This window comes from Pan paniscus, chromosome 10, assembly GCF_029289425.2.
Source record: "Pan paniscus chromosome 10, NHGRI_mPanPan1-v2.0_pri, whole genome shotgun sequence".
Classification (NCBI taxonomy): Eukaryota; Metazoa; Chordata; class Mammalia; order Primates; family Hominidae; genus Pan; species Pan paniscus.
In genome coordinates this window covers 94,457,567-94,481,220 of record NC_073259.2, presented here as the reverse complement: position 1 = coordinate 94,481,220, position 23,654 = coordinate 94,457,567, and the positions used below count along the sequence as shown (strand labels likewise).

Below are 23,654 nucleotides of genomic sequence, written 5' to 3'. Positions count from 1 at the left end.
TTCAGTGGTATTTAGAGAAGCCAGAGAGGTGAGGTGCACATGACGGCTCAGTCAACACCTTAAGCTTTCCAGATGTCTAGTGTTTTTTTCTATTGCTGATCTCACTTTTTATAAATTCTTTCAGGGAAATGATTTATTTGTATTTCTTCTGGTTTGTGTTGGAACTTGAAAAATTTTTATTTTGTTTTATTTCAGCTTTGCATTTTATGTCAATCATAATGAAATCATCAATATCTCATTTCTGTCTATCTGGGTATGTAAATGACACCATTTTTTGAGAAACTGCATTTATAGGCCTCCACAAGGTACTATTTGCATACGGCCAATTAGTAATGCAAAATTCACTTTAAAAATTTGACATAATTATTTGTATTTCATTTAATATATGTGTCACTATATTTCAATAACATAATTGTATTTGCCAGATGACTGAATATTTTCACTTTCCTTTTTCAGCATCCAGATCAATGGGAGATTTAATAAAATGTAATAGCAACTTTTCATGAGCACATGGTAGTCAACAAATATATATATTTTTTAAAAAATTCAATAGCTTTAGAGGTACAAGTAGTTTTTGGTTACATAAACAAATTGTATAGTGATGAAGTCTGAGAGTTTTGTGCACTTGTCACCTGAGTAGTGTACATTGTACCCAATATGTAGTTTCCTCCTCAAAGTCTCTCATGTCCATTACACCCTTCTGTATACCTTTGTATACCTATAGCTTAGCTCTCACTTATCAGTAGAAACATAAGATACTTGGTTTTCCCGAATTATTTCACCTAAAATAACAACTTCCGGCTCCATCCAAGTTGCTGCCAAAGACATTTTTTTCATTCTTTTTTATGGATGACAAGTATTCTATGGTGTATATGTATCACATTTTCTTTGTCCACTCATCAGTTGATGGGCACTTATGTTGGTTCCGCATCTTTGCAATTGTGAATTGTGCTGCAATAAACAAACACATGCAGGTGTCTTTTTATATAATTATTCATTTTCATTTGTGTAGATGCCCTGCAGTTGAATTGTTGGATTGAATGGTATTTTTAAAGAAATCTCCATACTGTTTTCCATAGAGGTAATACTAACTTACATTCCCACAAACAGTATATAAGTTTTCCCTTTTTACTACATTAACTCCAACATTTATTGTTTTTTCACTTTTTAATAATGGTCATTCTGACGAAGGTAAGGTGATTTCCCATTGTGGTTTTAATTTGCATTTCCTTGATGATTAATTATGTTGAGCACTTTTTCATATGTTTGTTAGCTATTTGTATATTCTTTTAAGAAATGTCTGCTTACATTATTTGCCTACTTTTTGATGTGATTTTTTCTTGCTGATTTGAGTTCCTTGCAGACACTACATATTAGTTATTTGTCAGATTCATAGTTTGCAAATAGTTTCTAACATTTTGTGGATTATCTTTTTTGTGGATCATATTTTGTGGGTTTACTTTGATGATTATTTATTTTGCTGTACAGAAGATTGTTAGTTTAATTAGATTCCATTTATTTATTTTTTGTTGCTTTTGCTTTTGGGGTCTTAATCATAAATTATTTGCCTAGGCCAATATCCAGAAGAGTTTTCCCTAGGTTTTCTTCTGGAATTTTTATGTTTTCAGATTTTAGATTTAGGTTTTTGATCCATCTTGAGTTGATTTTTGTATATAGTGAGACATAGAGATCTAGTTTCATTCTTCTACGTTTGGCTATCCAGTTTTCCCAGTACCATTTATTGAATGGAGAGTCCTTTCCCCAGTTTATGTTTTTGTATGCTTTGTTGAAAATCAGTTGGTTGACAGCCAATATCATACTGAATGGGCAAAAACTGGAAGCATTCCCTTTGAAAACTGGCACAAGACAGGGATGCCCTCTCTCACCACTCCTATTCAACATAGTGTTGGAAGATCTGGCCAGGGCAATCAGGCAGGAGAAAGAAATAAAGGATATTCAGTTAGGAAAAGAGGAAGTCAAATTGTCCCTGTTTGCAGACGACATGATTGTATATTTAGAAAACCCCATCGTCTTAGCCCAAAATCTCCTAGAGCTGATAAGCAACTTCAGCAAAGTCTCAGGATACAAAATCAATGTGCAAAAATCAAAAGCATTCTTATACACCAATAACAGACAAACAGAGAGCCAAATCATGAGTGAACTCCCATTCACAATTGCTTCAAAGAGAATAAAATACCTAGGAATCCAACTTACAAGGGACATGAAGGACCTCTTCAAGGAGAACTACAAACCACTGCTCAATGAAATGAAAGAGGATACAAACAAATGGAAGAACATTTCATGCTCATGGATAGGAAGAATCAATATTGTGAAAATGGTCATACTGCCCAAGGTAATTTGTAGATTCAATACCATCCCCATCAAGCTACCAATGACTTTCTTCATAGAATTGGAAAAAACTACTTTAAAGTTCATATGGAACCAAAAAAGGGCCCGCATTGCCAAGACAATCCTAAGCCAAAAGAACAAATCTGGAGGCATCACACTACCTGACTTCAAACTATACTACAAGGCTACAGTAACCAAAACAGCATGGTACTGGTACCAAAAGAGAGATATAGACCAAAGGAACAGAACAGAGCCCTCAGACATAATACCACACATCTGCAACCATCTGATCTTTGACAAACCTGAGAAAAACAAGCAATGGGGAAAGGATTCCCTATTTAATAAATGGTGCTGGGAAAACTGGCTAGCCGTATGTAGAAAGCTGAAACTGGATCCCTTCCTTACACCTTATACAAAAATTAATTCAAGATGGATTAAAGACTTAAATGTTAGACCTAAAACTATAAAAACCCAAGAAAAAAACTTAGGCAATACCATTCAGGACATAGGCATGGGCAAGGACTTCATGTCTAAAACACCAAAAGCAATGGCAACACAAGCCAAAATTGACAAATGGGATCTAATTAAACTAAAGAGCTTCTGCACAGCAAAAGAAACTACCATCAGAGTGAACAGACAACCTACAGAATGGGAGGAAAATGTTGCAATCTACCCATCTGACAAAGGGCTAATATCCAGAATCTACAAAGAACTCACAGAAATTTACAAGAAAAAATCAAACAATCCCATCAAAAAGTGGGCAAAGGATATGAACAGACACTTCTCAAAAGAAGACATTTATGCAGCCAACAGACACATGAAAAAATGCTCATCATCAGTGGCCATCAGAGAAATGCAAATCAAAACCACAATGAGATACCATCTTACACCAGTTAGAATGGCAATCATTAAAAAGTCAGGAAACAACAGGTGCTGGAGAGGATGTGGAGAAATAGGAACACTTTTACACTGTTGGTGGGACGTGAAGTAGTTCAACCATTGTGGAAGACAGCGTGGCAATTCCTCAAGGATCTAGAACTTGAGGATCCTTGACCCAGCCATCCCATTCCTGGGTATATACCCAAAGGATTATAAATCATGCTTCTATAAAAGCACATGCACACGTATGTTTATTGCAGCACTATTCACAATAGCGAAGACTTGGAACCAACCCAAATGTCCATTAATGATAGCCTAGATTAAGAAAATGTGGCACATATACACCATGGAATACTATGCAGCCATAAAAAAAGATGAGTTCATGTCCTTTGTAGGGACATGGATGAAACTGGAAACCATCATTCTCAGCAAACTGTTGCAAGAACAAAAAACCAAATACTGCATATTCTCACTCATAGGTGGGAATTGAACAATGAGAACACTTGGACACAGGAAGGGGAATATCACACACCGAGGCCTGTTGTGGGGTAGGGGGAGGGGGGAGGGAAAGCATTAGGAGGTGTACTCAATGTAAATGATGAGTTAATGGGTGCAGCACACCAACATGGCACATGTATACATATGTAACAAACCTGCATGTTGTGCACATGTACCCTAGAACTTAAGTATAATAATAATAATAATAATAATAATAATAATAATAAAAAGAAAATCAGTTGGTTGATTTGGCTTTATCTCTGAATTCTCTATTTTGTTGCATTGGTCTATGCATCTACTTTTATATTAGTACCATACTATTTTGGTTACTATATCCTTGTAGTGTAATTTGAAGTCAGGTAATGCCATGCCTCCAGATTTGTTCTTTTTGCTTAGAATTGTTTTTGCTATTTAGGCTCTTTCTTGGTTCCAAAGAAATTTTATAATTATTTTTTCTATTTAAGTGAAAAATGATGCTGATATTTTGGTAGAAATTGTATTGAATCTGTAGATTGCTTTGGGCAGTGTGGTCATTTTCATGATATTAATTATTCCAGTCCATGAGCATCGGATGTATTTCCATGTGTTTGGGTTGCCTATGATTTATTCCAGCAGTGTTTTGCAGTTCTAGGTGTAGAGTTCTTTTACCTCCTTGTTTAAGCATATTCCTAGATTTTTTTTAGTTATTGTAAAAGGAATTGAGTTGTTGATTTGTTTTCAGCTTGGTTGTTATTGGCATATAGAAGTGCAGCTGCTTTGTGTATATTGATATTGTGACCCAAGACTTTACTAAATTTATTTATCAACTCTAGGAGTCTTCTGAAGGACTCTTTAGGGTTTCCTAGGTATATGATCAAATCATCTGCAAACAGATAAGTTGACTTCCTATTTTCTGATTTGGATGTATTTATTTATTTCTTTTCCCTGATTGCTCTGGCTAGGACTTTCACTGCTATGTTGAATAGAAGTGATGAAAATGGGCATCCCTGTATTCTTCCAGTTCTTATAGGGAATGTTTTCTTCTTTTCCCCATTCAGTATGAGTTGGCTGTGGGTTTGTCATACATGGTTTTTATTATTTTGAGGTATGTTCCTTCTATGCCTAGGTTACTGAGAGTTTTTATCATAAAGGGATGCTGGGTTTTATTGAATGGCTTTTCTATGTCTATTGAGATTATCGTATGGTTTTCGTTTTTAATTCTGTTTTTGTGGTGAATCACATTTGTCAGTTTGTGTGTGTTGAATCATCCCTGTATCCCTGGAATGAAACCCACATAATCATAGTGAATTATCATTTTGATGTGCTGTCGAATTTGGTTTGCTAATATTTTGTTGAGGATTTTTGCATCTATGTTCATCAGGAATGTTGGTCTATAGTATTTTTGTTGTTGTTTTTATGTTATTCCCTGTCTTTGTTATTAGAATGATACTGGCTTCATAGAATGAGTTAGGAATATTCCCTCTTTCTCAATCATTTGAAATCGTTTCTGTAGGATAGGTATCAATTCCTCTTTGAATGGTAGAAATTGGCTGTGAAGCCATCTGACCCTGAACTTTTGTTTGCTGACAAATTTTTTGTCACTGATTCAATCACACTGCTTGTTATTGGTCTGTTCAGGATTTCTATTTCTTCCTGATTCAAGCTAAGAGGGTTGTATGTTTTCAGGAATTTATCCACTTCCTCTGGACTTTCTAGTTTGTATGTAGAGAGGTGTTTATAATGGTCTTGAAGGATCTTTTCTATTTCTGTGGTGTCAGTTGTATTGTCTCCATTTTAATTTCTAATTGAGTTTATTTGAACCTTCTCTCTTCTTGGTTAATCTGGCTAGTGGTCTATCAATTTTGTACATCTTTTCAAAGGAAAAACTTTTTGCTTCATTTACCTTTTGTATTGATTTTTGATTTCAAATTCACTTAGTTCTGCTCTGGTCTTTGTTGTTGTTTATCTTCTGCTGGCTTTGGGTTTGTTTTTTTCTTGTTTATCTAGTTTCTTGTGGTGTGATGTTAGGTTATCAATTTGTGATCTTTCAGACTTTTTGATGTAGGTATTTAGTGCTATAGACTTTCCTCTTAGCATTGCGTTTGCAGTATCACAGAGGTTTTGATAACTTGTGTCACTGTTATCATTCATTTTGAATAGTTTTTAGATTTTCATCTTGATTTTATTGTTAACCTAAGCATAGTTCAGAAGTAGGTTGTTTAATTTCCATGTATTTGTATAGTTTTGAGGATTCCTTTGGGAATTAATTTCTAATTTCATTCTGCTATGGTCTGAGAAGATACTTGATATTGTTTCAAGTTTTTAAAATTTATTGAGAATTGCTTTGTGGTTTGTTATGTGTTCTATCTTGGAGAATGATTTGTAGGCTGATGAGAATAATGTATATTTTGCAGTTATTGGGTAGAATGTGCTATAAATATCTGTTAGGTTCATTTGCTGTAGAGTGCAGTTTAAGTCCAGTGTTTCGTTGTTGACTTTCTGCCTCAATGATCTGTCTAATGCTGTCAGTGGAGTGTTGAAATCGCTTCTATCATTGTGTTGGTGTTTGCCTCTTTTCATAAGTTTAGTAGTAATAATTTTGTGAATCTGGGAGCTACAGTGCATATATATTTAAGCTTATAACATCTTTTTGTTGGATTATCCTTTTGTCATTATATAATGACCTTCTTCATCTTTTTATTTTTTTTACTTTTGTTGCTTTAAGTTCTGTTTCATCTGATATGAGAATAGCTACTCCTGCTTGCCCTCCGTTTCCATTTGTGTGGAATATATTTTTCTATCCCTTTAGCTTGAGTCTATAGGAATCCTTACATGGTTAGGTGTGTCTCTTGAAGACAGCACTATTTGGTTTGTGATTACTGTATCAATTCTGACAGTCTGTATCATTTAAGTGGAGCATTTATATAATTGACATTAAAAGTTACTATTGAGATGTGACATATTGTTCCAGTCATCATATTGATTGTTACATAGTTACTTTGTTTTCTTCATGTTTTATTGTTTTATAGGGATACCATCTTCTGTTAGAAGGCTGTTTCATCAACATCGAAAATTTGTTGTTTACTGTAGCCACTTTCATCAGTTGTCTTAGGCTGATCTTCTGGATAACTTGCTTCAGCTTCTGCATCATCCCTTGCTGTTTCACCTTGCACTTTTAAGTCATACAGAGGGCATCATTCCTTAAATATCATAAACGAACCTCTGCTGGCTTCAAACTTTTCTTCTTCAGCTTCCTCAACTCTCTCAGCTTTCATAGAATTAAAGATAATTAGGGCCTTGCTCTGGATTAGGCTTTATCTTAAGTGGATATTGTGGCTGGTTTGATATTTTATCCTGACCACTAAACCTGTCTCCATATCTGTAATACAGTTGTTTTGATTTCTTATCATTCATGTTTTCACTGGACTAGCACTTTTAAGAACTTTTCCTGTGCATTCACAACTTGCCTAACTGTTTGGCATAAGAAGCCTAGCTTTTAGCCTATCTTGGCTTTTGACATGCCTTCCTCACTAAAGTTAATCATTTCTACCATTTGACTTCAAGTGAAAGACCATGACTCTTCCTTTCACTTGAACACTTATAAGCCATGGTAGGGCTATCAATCAGCTAAATTTCAATATTTTTGTGTCTCAGGGAACAGGGAATCTCTAGTAGAAGAAGAAAGATGAGTAACAGCTGGTCAGTGCGGTAGTCTGAACACGCACAACATTTCACTGTCTTACGTGGTTGTGGTGTGTGGTGCCCCATAACAATTACAAGAGTAATATCAATGATCGTAGATGTAATGAAACAGATAAAATATATAATAATAATGGAAAAGCTTGATATATTGTGTGAATGACCAAAGTATGACAAAGAGACACAAAGTGTGCACTTTGTATTAGAAAAATGGTGCTGATAATTTATTCAATGCAGGGTTACCACAAATGTTCAATTTGTAAAACTGCAATATCTACAAAGTACAATAAAGCAAATTGCAATAAAACAATGTGTTCCTGTATTTGTAAAGAGACTGAAAATAACTAGAACAAATAAATACTATAAGTCATTTAACTAATATGATACGTTATGATAATTTTATTTTGCCTTCCTCATTTTCCTTTTAATATATTCATTTAGAGAGGGGGATGTCAACAATAACTTTTAGTGGAAAAACTGATTTACTCCTACAACCATATTATGTAATACTTGAACTGTTCCAAACCTTGTTATCTAATCAAGACCTTAATATGACTATTTGTATGTGTAGATATACATAGGTATATATAAATGCAAATTGTGTATTTGGAAAGGAAAATAACTAGTAAAAATGTCTACAATCTTCTTCTGAAATATAAGCATTAAGAATTTCAGAATCATTCTAAAATGATTAGCTCAATATTTTCAGCAATACTGTTTTTAATAATGATTAGAATTTTTTGTAATAAAGACATAAAAATTCTGATATCTTAGGGATATTTTTTGTCTATTACTGAATTTATAAATTAACTCACTGCCACTAAAATTTTCCAAACAAATTTGTATCTTGGGCTAATTATTTTCATTTCTACATCGAAAATTGCATAAAGTGGAGATATTTAGCTTATTCACTCCCATAACCTCAGAACTTAACAAAAAACCTGTCACTTAGCAAATATTCAATAGGTAATTCTTAAATTTTAAACATATATATAATTTTAACATCATATATAATTGTCTTTTTGAACTGTATTTGCAAATCATTTCCAAAATAATTAGGCATAGGAAAAGGTCTCAATGTATCACAGCTCCGAATATGTTACAATAATTCACTAAATGCCTATTCTCCAATTGAAATCACCAAGCTAAATCACACAAATCTCATTTAAAGAAAAATATTCGATATATTGTTTTAAAAGAAAACGTTGTTTGGATGTAGCTGAACATCAGAAGATCCTCTAGTTAAGAATTTCAAGTCCTTGTCCTTTGAGTCTTAGTTATATCATGATATAATTATAATAGAGAATAATAATGCTGTCTTCACTGTTCTAGTAAAATAATTAAACATGAAAATGTTAGTGGAAAATTTTATAAAGACAATTGTTACATAATAATAAGGGATAATAGTTGACTGATACAAACTATTAAAAAAAACAGTATGTAGGTCTTCTCCCCCCACACTCTGACTCCCTAAGTAACGTAATTAGAAGATTAATGAAATCTGTTGTCTTAAAAGACTAGCATATATCAGCCTATAATCCTCTGAATTATATTGTCATAAGTAGTCATTTTTTGAGATTTCTACAATCATAAATTGTTGCACAAAATTATTTTGTTGCACTTGCTTAATCTGTATACAGATGAAAAATAAGATACCCGATATAAAAATGCAAAAAGAAAAAATCTGTCTATCCAGTTAATTCATATTTTTCACAGTGGTACTGCTGGTAACGCTTAACCAGGCTTTAAACCCATGGGAAGCAAGACAAAGATTATATAATCATATAGTTGTAAGATCAATGTATTGCTTAGATCATTATAAAGAGTGACACAAGTTGAGACTATTTTTATTGAGACTTAATTTTTGATCTAGTGTTCATATTCATTTGATAACAAGAATATGCCACTTGTAGTTATAATGAGTTAATGCTTCCAGAAATATTGAATGTCTAAAAATTTTTAAAAAGCCAATGCTTTGTGACCTCTTCATTTCTCCCATAAAATTTAAGGATGTGATTGTGTCTGGGCCACTTTGAAGGTTTAGGCAAAGGAACAGTGGAATATTTAATGAAACTTAGAAATGCAGCAAAGCTGGTCTCAGACTCTGGGGTATGTTGTAAGCATTATTGGTGTGGGTTTTTTTTGCAAAGCAGAGATATAGAATGTTCATTTGAGTTTTATCAAATAGTAAATGAAAGAGACTTAATAATAGTGATATCTCATTGGTACATAAATACTGGCCTGACTATTGTTAAATTTAAAAATAAAGACATATAGGTGCTAAGTAAATTTACGTACCAGACAGTATCATCTTGATTTATAATTGTGTGTATTTTTTTTAATCTTAGACCACACTTTCAGACATGGTAATAGAACTGACACTCACGCATGCTTTCTTAAAGATATTAATCTCAGTATTGAACAGAGAAACCAAACAGCTTGTATTGAAAGTAGAAATGTAATTGGCTTGTTTGGAGAAAGTCTACTAGAATAACAGTCACTAGATTCAACATGCAAGTGCCATCATGATGAATGTTTACAGCACTTTTTTGAGAGCCAATTATACTGTTTTTTTGTGCAGGAACTGGAGATCAGCCAGATCACTTGTATGCACAAAGCTGCTGTGGGTCTGTCTTTCAAACAAGAGCTGCAGAAAACGCTATAGCAAGGTTGAAGCTTTATCCACTCTGGTAAGAGAAGCTTTCTTTTTCTTTGCTATAGTGAGAGTTTGATAAGAAATCCTTTTAAACCATAATGTGGTCAGGGAGAGGAGACTCTGTTATATGTTTATAAGTCAGAAAATGTTTTTTCTTTGAAATATTTTTTTCACTATGCTTTGTGCCTTTATGTTATAGCAAGAAAAAACTGAAACACTGAGTCATATTGCACATGTTAAATTTGTATTGGACATAGGGGAGTCTTAAACTACTCTTCTGTTGAGTGAAATGTGAAGTCATTTTATGTTTATACTGTAGATCTTCTGGACAGGACAAAGGGAAGAAAGATTGGTATTCTGATACCATGGCTGAGAGTGAATCTATGTGTTTAAGTTTTCCCCTGACCAATGGTGTTATTAATTCCCAGAAGCTCACCACCACCAAATTCGGCCTTTGGATTCACTTGCAGATATTTTTGACCACTCTATTCTCTTTTTATATTTAAAATTGGAAAAGCTGGGGATTATTCTGGATGAGTTTATTTGAATATGGTTTTCTCACTTTAGCTCTAAAGACTGTAACTGTGCACATATATACAAAGTACAAAATTCTGTTTTTCATGTAATTTCTTCAGCCTGTAATGTGCTTCAACATTTGTATGAGAATCTCTACCTATTATAAACTCTATCTGAATTCATATCAGTCTAAAATAACAATAAATATTGAGAGCATATACATGTGTATACATATACACATGTATATAAGTACATATGTGTAAGTATATATAAATATTTGACATGAGCAAAATTAATTTTAGATAATTACACATTTACATATTAAAGCAATGTAATCCCTATGGAAATTTATAGCTTTTAGTTTTCATTTATATGGCCCTTCCTTTTCATTTTCTTGGTAAACTTTAGTTCAGAAAACAATAACATAAATATCAAAAAGACTTTACAACCAAAGAGCTACATTTGAAGATAAATTATTTTTTAAATAAACTTGTATGATTCAGATTTTATTCTTTTTAAGTTGCTCAGTTACATCCATGATTTAATGTATATATCTATGAGATTTAAATACAATCATTTTCAGGAGTTTACACCAGAATAGCCTTCCAGGCTTCAAAGTTATAAGTAGCTTGCCATGTCTGTCTAATAAGTTGCCAATAAAAATTCATGCTTATCTGATAACTTCAATAGGTATTTATTGATTAGGTAAATTGCTAAAAGCTTCCAGGAGAGGAAATATGTAGCTTAAATAAATGAAACCTAACATCTGTATAGATTTAATGAGGATTTAACATATATGCTTAAAAATAATGAATTCATAGTGAAGGTCTGGCTAAGGACAAATAGCAGAGTCAGGAGGAGTCAGTAATGACAATGAATACAATGAGACTTAATTTTTCAGTTGTAAAAAATAATTCTATGCTTTAATGCACGAGCTTAAATAACTTTAGCAATGCCGTTTTCCCCTTCTTCTGCCCTCATTTAAATTATGCATGCATTCAATTCAACCCATTTGAAATATTTACCTGTGTACTTTGCACTGAAAGAAACACAGACAGCCTTGCCTCTGAAAGAGATTCTAGTTTAAAGGGGAGCTGAGGGAAAAAAAAGTCATTAACTATGTTACCATGAATCCGTGTAGTAAAAAAATATATATTTGCTTTAAATTTCTGTGGTTTCTGCACTCTTAAAGACTGTTGCAATAGGCACATGCAGCAAGCTACAACAACAAAAAAGTATCAATTCCCTCAGTTTATATCTTTCCAACTTTTAAGGGAATCTCAGACAGAAAGAAAATCCTTCTGTGTATATATGTATATATACACACACACACATACACGTGTGTGTGTGAATGTGTGTATGTATGCACACACATACATATATGTATATCATTTTATATATATAGTTATAAATATATGCGTGTTTTTTTTTCTTTTCATTGTTATCTTCACGTTTAGGAGCTACAATTGTTTTTTTTTTTTATTTATTTTTTTTATTTTTTAATTTTTTATTATACTTTAAGTTTTAGGGTACATGTGCACATTGTGCAGGTTAGTTACATATGTATACATGTGCCATGCTGGTGCGCTGCACCCACTAACTCGTCATCTAGCATTAGGTATATCTCCCAATGCTATCCCTCCCCCCTCCCCCCTCCCCACCACAGTCCCCAGAGTATGATATTCCCCTTCCTGTGTCCATGTGATCTCATTGTTCAATTCCCACCTATGAGTGAGAATATGCGGTGTTTGGTTTTTTGTTCTTGCGATAGTTTACTGAGAATGATGGTTTCCAATTTCATCCATGTCCCTACAAAGGATATGAACTCATCATTTTTTATGGCTGCATAGTATTCCATGGTGTATATGTGCCACATTTTCTTAATCCAGTCTATCATTGTTGGACATTTGGGTTGGTTCCAAGTCTTTGCTATTGTGAATAATGCCGCAATAAACATACGTGTGCATGTGTCTTTATAGCAGCATGATTTATAGTCATTTGGGTATATACCCAGTAATGGGATGGCTGGGTCAAATGGTATTTCTAGTTCTAGATCCCTGAGGAATCGCCACACTGACTTCCACAATGGTTGAACTAGTTTACAGTCCCACCAACAGTGTAAAAGTGTTCCTATTTCTCCACATCCTCTCCAGCACCTGTTGTTTCCTGACTTTTTAATGATTGCCATTCTAACTGGGGTGAGATGATATCTCATAGTGGTTTTGATTTGCATTTCTCTGATGGCCAGTGATGATGAGCATTTTTTCATGTGTTTTTTGGCTGCATAAATGTCTTCTTTTGAGAAGTGTCTGTTCATGTCCTTCGCCCACTTTTTGATGGGGTTGTTTGTTTTTTTCTTGTAAATTTGTTTGAGTTCTCTGTAGATTCTGGATATTAGCCCTTTGTCAGATGAGTAGGTTGCGAAAATTTTCTCCCATGTTGTAGGTTGCCTATTCCCTCTGATGGTAGTTTCTTTTGCTGTGCAGAAGCTCTTTAGTTTAATTAGATCCCATTTGTCAATTTTGGCTTTTGTTGCCATTGCTTTTGGTGTTTTGGACATGAAGTCCTTGCCCACGCCTATGTCCTGAATGGTAATGCCTAGGTTTTCTTCTAGGGTTTTTATGGTTTTAGGTGTAACGTTTAAATCTTTAATCCATCTTGAATTGATTTTTGTATAAGGTGTAAGGAAGGGATCCAGTTTCAGCTTTCTACATATGGCTAGCCAGTTTTCCCAGCACCATTTATTAAATAGGGAATCCTTTCCCCATTGCTTGTTTTTCTCAGGTTTGTCAACATACATACACATGCTTTAGTTTAGAAGACAGGAAAGAGAAGCAAATATAGCATCTCTGCCCCCCTGATGAGTTTGGCACAGCAGGATGTCCTACCATTTTCTACTTTCATGCCTTTGCTTTTGCTGTTCATCCTGAGAACACTGCATTTTTCTACTGTCTCTTGTCCAGGTTCTAACTGAACTGTGTGGCTCAGACTAGAGGCTGCTTTATATGAAGATATCTTCCTATCAAGCCTCATACCCACTCCAGGGAAAGTGATTTCTTTCATTTGGGAATTTTCTTATAACTTCAATTTTATGAAAAAAAAAAGTTGAACAGGAAATATTATAAAGTTTACAAACAGGATGCAAATTCATTGCTTTCTAATTATAAATACAATGAGACAGTTTTGTTACACTTTTCTCCCTTTAGACATATTTTGAGGAATCTGCTTTTTAGAGAGATATTTTTTAGAAAAATTTTTATTACTTTTCAAATTTTCTTTGCTTTATTCATTCTCTTTTTCTTATAGCTGATAAAATTGCATCCCATTTCACTGAGAAGATACAGATTATTCAATGGGTTCCCCTGTGTTCTCTTGCCTACAAATCTACAAAGCTTACCTCCCAATTTGCCCTCACACTGCACTTCTTTCCTTTATTTATAATGGGAAGATGTATCCCAACTTGCATGACCCCAACTTCCATCTCTTCTACTTGTGACTTCTCAGGTATACTCCTCTGCCTGATAAATATTTTTATTCCTAATATTTAGCTCTATTTTCTCCATGAAATTGTTCCCATTAAATATCTCTTTATATTTACTACACATCTCTACCAATATTTGGCTGGGACTACACATCCCTCTCTAAATACCATCCATGTATCTGCTACTTCACAGAAACATCTCAAAGGTTTTTTTGTGTTTGTTTGTTTGTTTTCCAGATACCATTTCCATATCTTTGCCTTCATTTTTCTCTAAATTTGCACAATCCTTGTGATTCTTCCAAATTTTCTGAGGTAGTTACATTATTTTCTTGTTGCTAAGTCCACTCAGTTTTCTTGTTTTCCCACCAGTATTTAAGAGGTAATGATTCAATTCTTTTTGAGATAGTATTCCCTTTACCTCCTTAACACTCTCCTAACTTTGTTTTGTTTCTTTTCTCTTCCTGTTTCTGTGGTAGCTTTTTCTTCTAGTGGAGTACACTTTTAAGAGTTCCTCAGGACACAATAGTGGACCTAATACTTCCTCTCTCTCTCTCTCTGTCTCGCTCTTTCCTCTTCTCTCCATAGTCTTTATTTCTATAATTACTTAAAATATCAGCAATCTGACAGCACCACCCTATAGCGTGTATCAATAGTTGGGTGCGTTCCTTGATTCTATATGGATACAGATGAAACTTTTGAGTGTACAATGGTGCGAAGGTGTTATGTATTCAATAGAAAGTGGCATGATACCCTCTTAAGGTGCAGGGAAGCAGCAGCAAGCTGCAGCTCCAGTCAGTCACTCAATCATGATGGGAAATAATTGATACTCTACAGTATACTGTGTTGCCAGATAATTTTGCCCAACTGTAAGCTAACACAAGCATTCTGAGAACATTTATGGTAGGTGAGGCTAAGCTATAATGTTCAGTTGGTTCAGTATGTTAAGTGCATTTTTGACATAATATTTAACTTATAATGGGTTTATTGGAAAATAACACCATTGTAAATGGAGGATCATCAGTATACTCGTCAAGGGAGATTTGGGTTCAAGCAATGAAAACACCCTCTCTCCTGGAAAATATTTGATTAGGTTTTACCATGTTTTTATTTTGATGTGTCCCTAGCACTCTAAGATGCTTTCCAGGAAGCCCACTCTGGCCTTACCTCACAGGGAACTCTAGGCAAAATGGTATGGCTAAACCACCCAGGTCCAAATAGAACCAAAGAAAGGAGGCAGAGACCACAGTGACAAGAGTGGATCTTGGTGGGACCACTGTGTTCCTGCTAGCTGTGGTGCCCAATTGCAGATACCAGTCAACCTCATTGCCAACCTGCAGTACAGAGCTAGGTGTCTTTGAAAGCATGGTGAAAAGTTTCACCTAGTTTGAGTCCCTATATGCTTTTAACTCACCCTGCCTCAGGGACCCACCCCAACAATTCTGCCTAGGCAAGGAGATGCCCATCTCCTCCCTTTTTGAAGAAATGAAGGGGCTAGACCAGCTTAACTTGGCAACTTAACAAGCAGCAGCTTTACTCAGCAAAGAAACACTCCCAGTGACTTTGCCCAGGCAAGGAACTTCCCACTTCTGTGAATTTTAAAGAAGCAAATGGGCTAAACCTACTTAACCTAGAAAATCAAGTAGTATCTTCACTCCACATATAAGCCCTCCCAAAGAGTCCCAAATCCTCTCAACATAGCCAAAAAACCACTTCATGGCTCCATATTGACAGGGAGAAAATCCTTAATTGCGTATTTCTAAGGACCATAGCCTCTGGATCCACCTGTCCAGAGTAATGACTCCACCTAACCTTGGAGCCCAGCCTCCAGCCCTGCCCAACTTCAGGTCACCAATAACATAATTGGCTGACCAGAGTACACATCTTGTGACTGACCTCAAAATCCATCACAGTACACACCCAGCAACTCCACTTTATAGCCAAACAAAGCCAGTGTTCCCACAGGCCATCAGAGCCCAAAGAGCAACCTCACCCAAACAAAGTCAATGGCCCACTAACTAGAGATGTCACAGAAAGCTCTGCCTCCCCAAGGATGTCCCCAGCTGGCTTTTCCAAAATCAGAGGCTAGATTAAATAATGCATGTGTATCCCTGCCAGAGAACACCTGTAAAGGCCAAGAGGGGACTATTCCCTCAAATGTGCAGACAACATAAGGACACAGGATTATGAAGAATCAAGGAATCATGACACCTCCAAAAGAAACTAATAAAGCTTCAATAATGAACCCTAAAGAAATGGAGATCTAGAAATCCGTAGCAGATAAATCAAAATAATACTAAAAAAGATGTTCCATGAAGTACCAGAAAATATGAATATAAAATGTAGTAAAATTTGAAAAACAATATACAAAATTGCAAGAAGTTAGACAAAGATATAGAAACAATAGGAAAGAACCAGACAGAAATCTTAGAGATGAAGAATACAATGACTGAAATGAAAAATTCCATAGAAAACTTCAACAGCAGAAGAAAAAACTAGCTACTTAAGTTGAAAGACAGAACATTTGAAATTATTGTCAGTGGAGCAGAAAGATAAAGGAATAAAGCTTACAGTAATTATGGGACACCATCAAGAGATTAAACTTTCACATAATAGGAGTTCCCGAAAGAGACAAATAATAATAAAGGCCAGAAAACGTATTTAAAGAAATAATGGTTAAAAACTTTTCTTGTCTGGGATAGATGCCAATAACCAGATACAGAAAGCATGAAGGTCTTCAATCAAATTCAACCCAAAGAGAAGCACAACAAGGCATATAATAACAAAACAATAAAAAATCAAGGACAAGAAAAAATTCTGAGGACAAGTGATAAGAAACACACCATATATGAAAGAGGGTGAATATTACTATCAGAGTATTTCTCAACAGAAAGTCTTCAAGCAAGAGAGAGTGGAATCATGTAGTCAAAGTTCTGAAAGAAAAAAACAAAAACAAAAAACGTGACAACCATAAAAACTTTACTCATCCAGATGGAAAATCAGTAAGGAAACATTGGACTTGAACAACACTTTAGATTTAATGGACCTAACAGAGATAAACAAAATATTTCATCCAACCACAACAGTGTATACATTCTTCTCAAGCACACAAACAAACATTATTCAGAATAGATCACATGCTAAGGTACAAAGCAAGTATCAGCAAATTTTAAAAAATATAAATTATATCAAGTATATTTTCTAAACACAATTGTTTGCAACAAAATTCATAACAGTAGCAATTTTAGAAAATTCACAAATATATGGAAATTAAGCAACATGATCCTGAACAACCAAAAAGGTCATTGAAGCAATCAAAATGAAAATGTTTTAAAAATCTTGAGACAAACACAAATGGAAACACAACACATCAAATCTATGTGATACAGCAAAAAGCGGTTCTAATAGCAAAGTTCTTGCAATAGGTACCTACAACAAAAAAAGAAGAAAAATATCTCAAATAAACCACGTAATATTACACCTTAAGGAACTATTAATAGAAAAAAAACAAACTAGGCCCAAAGTTAGCACATGGGAAAAAATAATAAATATCTAATTAGAAAAGAAAATGAAATAAAGACTAGAAAAACAACACAAAAGATAAAAAGTAACTCTTTTTTGAAAAGAAACAAAATTGTCAAACTTTAGCTAGAATAACTAAAAAAGAGAGAAAACTCAAATAAAATCAGAAGTGAAAAAGTAGACATTACAACAGATACCACAGAAATAAAAAGGATCATAAGAAAATACTATTGACAATTGTATGTCAAAAAATTGGATATTGTATAAGAAATGGATAAATTCCTAAACACATACAACCTACCAGGACTGAATCATTAGTAAATAGAACATCTGAACAAACTATTAACAAGGGAATATAATAAGTAAGAAAAAGTCTCCCAGCAAGAAAAGACCAGGACCTTATGCCCTAATAGCTGAATTCTATCAAAAATTTAAAGAAAACAGATACGAATCCTCAAACTCTCTCAAAAAGTCGAAGAGGAGAGGCCGGGAGTCGTAGCTCATGTCTGTGATCCCACCACTTTTGGAGGCCGAGGCACGCAATACAAAAATTAGCCTGGCACGGTGGCACATGCCTGTAGTGTCAGCTACTGAGCCCTGCTTTTCAGGGATTCTTTTCTATTATGCTCCTCAGTCCTGCTCTCTGTAGATACATGGTTAAGAATGAGTACACGAGGATCAGAGAGGCTTAGTTCAAACCCTACTTATATTACCTGCCAGTTATTAGGAACTTGAGCAATTAACCTAAACTGTACACTCTGCATTTCCTCATCTTTAGCATGGAGATAATAACACCTATTTTATATAATTAAATGAAATAATCTAAATAAATAATTCGATCTTAAAATGTATGTAACATCTGCATTGTTTATTCCTGTAACCTGATATTTTAATTTGAGACAATGATTTTATACTATATTAGCGGGTTTTTTTGTTGTTGTGGTTTTGTTGTTGTTGTTGTTGTTGCTGTTGTTTTTGAAATGGACTCTCGCTCTGTCTCCCTGGCTGGAGTGCAGGGACATGATCTCAGCTCACAGCAACCTCTGCCTCCCGGGTTCAAGCGATTCTCCTGCCTCAGCTTCCCGAGTAGCTGGAACTACAGGCACCTGCCACCAAGCTGAGCTAATTTTGTGTATTTTTAGTAGAGACGGGGTTTCACCGTGTTAGCCAGGATGGTCTTGATCCCCTGACCTCGTGATCCACCCTCCTCAGCCTCCCAGAGTGCTGGGATAACAGGCATGAGCCACCGTGTCCAGCCTATATTAGCTTTTAAATATTCCGTGTGAATGAAAATGTTCACCTTTTATGACATTTTAGAGAACATATGGCAATTATATACTTCATTTCCACAAGTATAAATGGAATGGAGTTTCTTTTTTGGGAAAACTAAGAATGTGACTACTAAGGATGTGAAAGCTTATCTTCCTGAATGGATAAGAGGGTGTGTGCACATGTGCATGTGTGTGCGAGAGTGTGTCTGTGTGTGTGTAAGGTGGATGGGAGAATGAAATAATTCTATAATTTAAACAAAATTATGCTTCATTAAGTACAGAACCATGATATTATTAACTTTTCCTTTTGAAAAGATAAAAAGTAAAAGAAAATATATATTATAATTATAATATGTATAATTATCTTAATTAAAATTGTTAGCACATTTTAAACTCTATTAATGTGGCATTATAATATTATGTATAATACTCTCTACCTCTCCAGTAATTGGATGGTCAAAGTCAGAGCAACAGTAATATGAAATACATGTCCATTTATGTGTAAATGTAGAATGGAAGCATCAAAGCTGCCTGCTAAAGGTAGAAGGCAGCCCCTCTTAGGGAAACACACACTTTTCCCTCCAAGAAGCTTATAGAACAAAGCTATAACAATAGTATCCCAAATCTGTGATGGCCTTTCTTTCCCCAATACCTCCTTCCCCAGTTAGCTGACATTAATAAGGCATGGACACTTGAATAGGACAATGGTGTAAGAGGGTCTGAGCAGGATACTTGGATGTGATTTCTCTCTCTCTCTCTCTCTTCTTCTTTTTCTTTTTTTGAGATGGATTCTCGCTCTGTTGCCCAGGCTGGAGTGCAGTGGCATGATCTCAGCTCACTGCAAGCTCTGCCTCCCGGGTTCACGCCATTCTCCTGCCTCAGCCTCCCGAGTGGCTGAGACTACAGCCGCCCGCCACCACGCCCGGCTAATTTTTTGTATTTTTAGTAGAGATGGGGTTTCACCGTGTTAGCCAGGATGGTCTCGATCTCCTGACCTCGTGATCCGCCCTCCTCGGCCTCCCAAAGTGCTGCGATTACAGGCGTGAGCCACCACTCCCGGCCCTTCTCTTTTTATCTTGAACTTGTAGTCATGTCTTTATATAGCACTGAATGGAGTATGCATTTGAGCAGAGGCTTTGGATCAGTCTACCTGGATTCCAGAAACATTTCTGCCACAGGTTAGCTGAATTAGCCTGAGCAAGTTGCCTCACATCCCTAAGCCTTTGTTTCCTTATTTGTATATGGTGAATGATACTTTATTATACATATGATTATTATTTTTCATATGTGAAAATAACTGAGAAGATAAATGTGTTTATTATAGTGTCTTGTGACTTACAAATGATCACTAATGATAATTATAATTTTACTCTTATAGTTCACTTTCTACTCTTCTCAATATCTAGTAATAATGCAGAAAACTCGTGAGCCAATCGGTAAACGAATGGCAGCGTAAGGTTTTCCATTTTCTTGAGCTAAAAATACACACCAGTACTCTAAGGACATTGCTGAAATAGATTTTACCCGAAGAGTCAATGACTGATGGACCACACATTCAGAGGAGACTTGTTAAGGGGCAGATGCCATAATATACTGCCTATTTGAATGACTGCAAAATAAGTTGTATACTTCTAATATAGTTATTAAGTGAAATATACTCAGATATTTAAATATGTTTATTGCATTAACATAGTTTGCTTCTATTATAAAAGGAGGAAAACTTTTTAATTTTTATTTTATTGAGATAAAATATATCATGAGTATAATCTGGACTGGAGTATATGATTATTAATATTGGCATAGGTTATAATTATTAATTTTATTAAAACAGTTTAAATATTAAAAGAAAATAAGTCATTTGCAAATTAGAGGAAATAATCAGAATGAGTCTTTAGTTATACAAATGTAAATGAATACCCATTCATTCATCTTGGAAATACCCAAGATATTGATAAAGTTATTTGCATGCAATACTTCAGTCTTCTTATTGAAAAGGGATCATCATGTAATTTCCTTTGCTGGCTGGTGCAAGATTTTGGCTGGTGCAAGATTTTGGAGTCAAAGGAATTAGAGAATGTCCTCAATACCATCTGCAACTTAACAGTGCTAGGATGCAAGTGGTCAAATACAGGTATGATATGTATAACAGTATAGTAATTTGTTTTTTCATTGCTATAAAGATACTACTGGAGACTGTGTAATTTATTAATAAAACAAGTTTAATTGACTCACAGTTCTGCATGGCTGCAGAGGCCTCAGGAAACTTACAATTATGGCAGAAAGTGAAGGAGTAGCAAGGTGCATCTTACATGTTGGCAGGAGAGACAGAGCAAGAGAGCAAGAGCGAGGAAGTGCTACACTTTTAAACCATCAGATCTCGTGAGAACTCACTCACTATCATGAGAACATCATGAGGTAAACACCCCCCATGATCCAATCACTTCCCACCAGGTCCCTCCCTCAACTCGTGGAGATTACCTACTAAACAGTTTTGAAAATATTGTCAGTGTATTTCTCATTCTTCTTAAATTATGATGAAAGACTGCATAGTATAATGTTCAGAGCAAGAAATCTGGAGCCACCACATTGCTGCCTAGGCTTGAACTCAGATTCTATCACTTAATGAGTATGGGAATTTGAATAAGGTACTTTATCTCACTGTCTAGACTTGGCTTTAAAATGTAGGGCCGGGCACAGTGACTCACGGCTGTTACCACAGCAGTTCGGGAGGCTGAGGTAGGTGGATCATGAGGTCAGAAGATCAAGACCATCCTGGCTAACACGGTGAAACCCCGTCTCTACTAAAAATACAAAAAATTAGCCAGGCGTTGGAGCACGCACCTGTAGTCCCAGCTACTCGGGAGGCTGAGGCAGAAGAATCGCTTGAACCCTGGAGGCAGAGGTTGCAGTGAGCCGGGGTCCTACCACTGCACTCCAGCCTGTGCGTCAGAGTGAGATTCTGTCTAAATATGTGTATATATATATATATATTTTTTTTATTAGTACCTCCTTTATTAGATTGTTATAAGAATTAATTGATTTAATCAATTTGTTCTTAGAATAGTGCTTGGCATATGAGATTAAGCTCTATATAAGTATTTATAATGCAGATGCTATTCATGCTGCCCAGCCATCCCCACTTAGGAATCAATGGATTTCATTGCTTCAGAAGCTGGGGAGGTATTATTTAGAACAGTCAGCCATTGCTCAGATCTGACTCTGAAATTAGTTTGGTGAGTGAATTGGTGGAATGGTACCCTTGAATCCTAACAGTTAAATATAATTTTTAAGAAGTATATAGCCAACATTTTTTCATATCAAAAGAAAGGTAAGAAATTTTATTTCAGGCTAAAAAATGAACACTGAATAAAACATAAGAGAGGTTCTCACCAAATGGAGGATGCATAGTGCACTTCCTGTGATGATTGGAAGAGTGGGGGACAAAAATCTAAAGAGAAAGCCTAAACCTTTTAACAGCTACAATCAGCACTATTAAGATTCTTCTTTTACAGGTGATGAAATGGAGGTTTAAAGATGTTAATAGGTGGCTGAAATGATTCTGGAACCTAGGTTCTTCTAATTTTAAACACAATGCTTCTAATTTTTATTTCCTTCTATCAAAGATTTTATTATATATGTTGGTTAATGAAGTTTAAACTGAAGAGAGATCTCTCTTTAATTTGCATTCTTACATCCTTACACAAATAACCAGGCCTTTCTTGTGTGTGATTTGCTAACCTATACTAACAACTTAGTTTTGCAGATATTTCCAAGTGGAAGATTGTATCTCTCAAAAGCATAGTCACACCTATTTTCCCTATGTCCTACCCCTTTGAGGCTCCTTTTTGAAATATTTAGCTTGTATGGGTATGGCTCTAAATAGATACATTTTTAAAACAAGATCTTCATTTTTACTTTCTCATTATTAGGCAAGACAGTGCCAATTCTAATGTGAGGAATCACGCTAATAGTTCATTACAGGCAAGACATTATGAATGGATAATAATGTAATGTAATGTTCAATACATTATGAATGGATATTTTACACATCAAGTTTTGGACTTTTCTGGTTTTCATTTTCCATTCTTTCTACTATGAGTCATTTCCAATATCGTTAAACTTAAAATTATATTAAAATATAATTCAATTATTACACTATATTCCCTATACACACACATACATTTATACATGTACATGTGGTATACATGCATACATTTGTACACAAACACTCAATAGAAGAAATTATATAGTGGATAGTCAAATTTTTAGTTGTTCTATCATAGAAAATTCCATTGCTGTTGGTAAAATTGAAAACACTATGGTTACCTTATGTTTTCTGAGACTTCTTAATTTTTTTATTTAAATGGAGTACTTACATGCTAACAGAATATTAAAACTCCAACTTCCATAATTTTATGTTAAATGACAATAATAATAATATTGCTTCATAGATGTCAAAGTATTTAATATTTAATAGTGTTTTATTTAATGCACCCTGTCTGTATGATGTGAAATATGTGAAATCCATAAAATTTTGATACAAATAGAAACTTTTTTAGTCTTAAAACATTCATTAACTAAGTAATATAATAAAATTAAGAATAATTTACATTCAAGCAAACAGTACAGGCAAAGAAAGAGTTGCAAAACAAATCTCAGAAAACAGCTGATTTTCTAATTCTACTTGCATCTCTTTTGTGTCTGTGCTCAAAAAGCCCATTTTATTCTGATGTTCGTGCAGATTACTTTCTGCCCATTCTACATCTTTCTTCCTCCACTATACAGCAAAATGAATAGGTGATGGCTC

The 23,654-nt window shown here is 34.8% G+C and overlaps 1 protein-coding gene across 2 annotated transcripts in view; it reads left to right on the top strand.

Annotated features, from left to right (window-relative positions):
- The window catches only part of MGAT4C (MGAT4 family member C), an 860,657-nt gene that overhangs the window by 397,590 nt on the left and 439,413 nt on the right, over positions 1-23,654 (top strand). For both annotated transcript variants that reach the window (XM_055095962.2, XM_063593178.1), the window contains one exon: positions 9,986-10,094. The gene's annotated coding sequence lies outside the window, so the exon portion shown is untranslated. The remainder of the gene's footprint in view (positions 1-9,985; positions 10,095-23,654) is intronic.